Source organism: Triturus cristatus, chromosome 11 (genome assembly GCF_964204655.1).
Source record: "Triturus cristatus chromosome 11, aTriCri1.1, whole genome shotgun sequence".
Lineage (NCBI taxonomy): Eukaryota > Metazoa > Chordata > Amphibia > Caudata > Salamandridae > Triturus > Triturus cristatus.
Genome location: NC_140594.1, coordinates 360,282,601 through 360,285,747, shown reverse-complemented (window position 1 = coordinate 360,285,747; position 3,147 = coordinate 360,282,601). Strand labels below are relative to the sequence as shown.

The 3,147-nt window shown below is 42.6% G+C and overlaps 1 pseudogene; it reads right to left on the bottom strand.

The window, feature by feature from the left end:
* Positions 1 to 2,510: 2,510 nt before the first annotated feature.
* On the bottom strand, positions 2,511 to 2,786 carry LOC146784173 (cysteine-rich transmembrane module-containing protein 1 pseudogene; annotated as a pseudogene).
* Between the last annotated feature and the right edge of the window lie 361 nt (positions 2,787 to 3,147).

Here is a 3,147-nt window from a genome sequence, read left to right as displayed (position 1 = left end):
TGAAACTGGCACGTTTGAGTTGTGGGCGACTGATGGAAGGTCACTGGTGGAGCTCGTAGGTGCCAGTTAAATTGAAGTGCTCCTCATTAGTTTCAAAGAAAATCCTTTAGCTTGATTGTGGGTTCTAGTTTCTTCAGCCTCTTCTTTTCAGACTGTAGACACCCCACTCCTGGTACCAAAATGTAGTATACTGAAAGATGAAGAGTCCAAGTAATTTTCCATGAAGGTTTATTGATTAGCAGGTTACATGGAAAAGAAGAATAAGAGTATAATGAGAGCCCCACCAGGAGCAGCTTCCCTGCTGCTCAGCCCATACACCAACTGACTCAGGCACTCCAACATTCCACATCCCAACATTCTGTCACACAATCATTCTGGTTGAGCAGCAGGATACCACAATAATATGTTTTAAAAAGGTGCTCTTATCAGTTCGCAATGCTGAATTATTGTGTTAATTCACTTTTGTGTAGAACTTTTTTTTTCTTAACTTCACCTGGCTGCATGCATTTATGATACTTCTACTAAAGCTGTTCACGCTGTTTAAGCCCCATTCACTGTCAGGATGCCAGGATAAGCTCTCTTTCCACAGAAAAGGCAGACAGATTCTAACAGCTTGCTTTTTATTACTTAGTTGTGTAAATCATATACTTCATCCTTAGAACTTTTGTGGCATTTCCTATCCATGCCTCAGTACCTTTCTTTGACCTTGTAAACATTATCGGATTGATTTTCTCAACTTAATCTATTTGGTCATTATGTTCAAATTCTAAATGTTGTAATAAACATTGCACGTTGAAAATAAAGTAAATATACAAGCGCTATGCTATATTTTACTACTAAATAGGCAGCCACAAGTGCAGTTACCTTGCAGACAACAGGGTCATGATATGAATGGTGCAGCTGGTGCAGTATCACCAGTCCCAAACGTTGTCAGAACTCCTCTAAACACATAATATTGCTATTTTTGACTACTAAACAGGCAGTCACTATTGCAGTAACCTTGCAGTTAAAAGGGACTTGATTTGAATGGTGCAGCAAGTGCAGTGGCACTGGGCCACAAGGTCTAAGGACCCCACTAAACCCAGATTAGTGCTAAAATGCAAAACAAAAAAGGCAGTCATAAGAGCAGTTAACTTGCAGACAACAGAGTCATGATTTCCATGGTGCAGCAGGTGTAGTGGCACCAGGGCCAAAAGTTGTCAGGACCCCTCTAAATACCTAATATTGCTATATTTTACAACTAAGCAGACAGTCATAAGTGCAGTTATCTAGAAAGCCCTAGGGTCATGATTTCAATAGTGCAGCTGCACCAGGATCAAATGCTCCAGGCACTGGATTAAACACCTAATATTTCTATATTTGATTCTTAAACAGGTAGCCGCAAATGCAGTTACCTTGCAGACGACAGGGTCGTGATTTGAATGGGGCAGCAGGTGCAGGTGCAGTAGCATCAGGGCCAAAAGTTGTCAGAACTCAACTAAACGCATACGTTTGCTATATTTGACTACTAAACAGGCAGTCACAATTGCAGTTACCTTGTAGTTAAAAGGGACTTGATTTGAATGGTGCAGAAGGAATAGTGGCACTGGGGCCAAAAATTCTAGGGACCCCACTAAACCCAGATTATTGCTAAATTTTACTACTAAACAAGACAGTCACAAGTGCATTTATCTAGCGGGCAATAGGGTCAGGATTTGAATGGTGCATCAGGTGCAGTAGCACCATGACCAAAAGCTCTAAGCAACCCACTAAACACCTAATATTGCTATATTTTACTTTTAAACAGGTAGTCACAAGTTCAGTTACCTTGCAGACAACAGGGTCATGATTTGAATGGTTCTGCAGGTGCAGTGGCACAGAGCCCAAAATTTGGCATCCCCCTCAAAACACCTAATATTGCTATAGTTTACTACTATATAGGCAGACACAATTTCAGTTATCTTGCAGTTAAAAGGGGCTTAATTTGAATAATGGTGCAGCAGGTGCAGTGGCACTGGGGCCAAAAGCTCTAGGAGCCTCACTAAATGCAGAATATTGCTAACCGTTACTACTAAACAGGCAGCCACAAGTGCAGTTATCCAACAGGCACTAGACCCATGGTTTCTGTCTTTTTGTTAACAAATTTCGAATTTTATTCATCTTATTTTTTTTAACAGTTACATATACTGTGTCTACGTTTTTTTATCTAAGCATTGGCCAATAAACAAAGTATTACTGCACATTTAAGTTTAAGAAAGTACATTAGAAGGATAAATAATTTTTTTCTTCAGAAACCTTTCATCATAAATTATTCAGCACATTCTCTTACAACATAAAGCTATAAAACATACTTTAAAAAAGTGATGGCCCCAATTAGGAGAGGCATGTATCATCACACATTTAAAGATAACCAATACAAGTGATGTTGTCTTGGCAAAAAGCTCTAATTAACAGTAGTAGAAAGACAACATTAACAAAATCAGATCTGGATGCATAAGGCTGTAGATTCACGAGGTATTGGCGTGCAGGGCTCATGTTAGCATGTCTCAGAGGAAGCAGCAACAGAGCGCTGTGCAGCAGGCTGTTAGACAGGCACCTTCTCCAGAGTCATCTGTTCTGCGCTCATCTACAACATATACTGTGTTTTTGGGTGGTTCTCCGTACCCTGGTCCTGGAGGAGCATTCTGCCAACCGTATTGAGGATATCCTTGATAGTTCTGCTGACCTGGTTGGTATGGACCTCCAGGTCCTCCTTGTCCAGGTGGGTAACCAGGACCCGTATAAGGTGGTGGATTTCTGTAGCTCATGGGGAATTAAAACTGTTTCCACCCAGACAGCAGGGGCTTTTTTTTCTCTTCAGCTCCTACGGCTGCTCCTTCCTGGCTCCAGGCATTCTGCTCAATGAAGCCCGATGCAGCTGTCTCCGGAATCAGCATGTGCTGACATCACAGACTCCGAGGTTCCAGAGTCACCTGATCACACGTAACCAGGGAGGCGTCGAGAACGCGCGCGAGAGCCTTGGAGTGCCAGGGATCTCTGGGAACTGGCACAAGATGAAGACGGGGTAGAAGCCAGGGTCCTGCTGCCACACTCTTCCTAGGGGCCCTAGAGCCATGGTTTTAATGCTGCTGCAGGTGCAGTGGCGCCGGGGGCAAAAGTTGTCAGAAC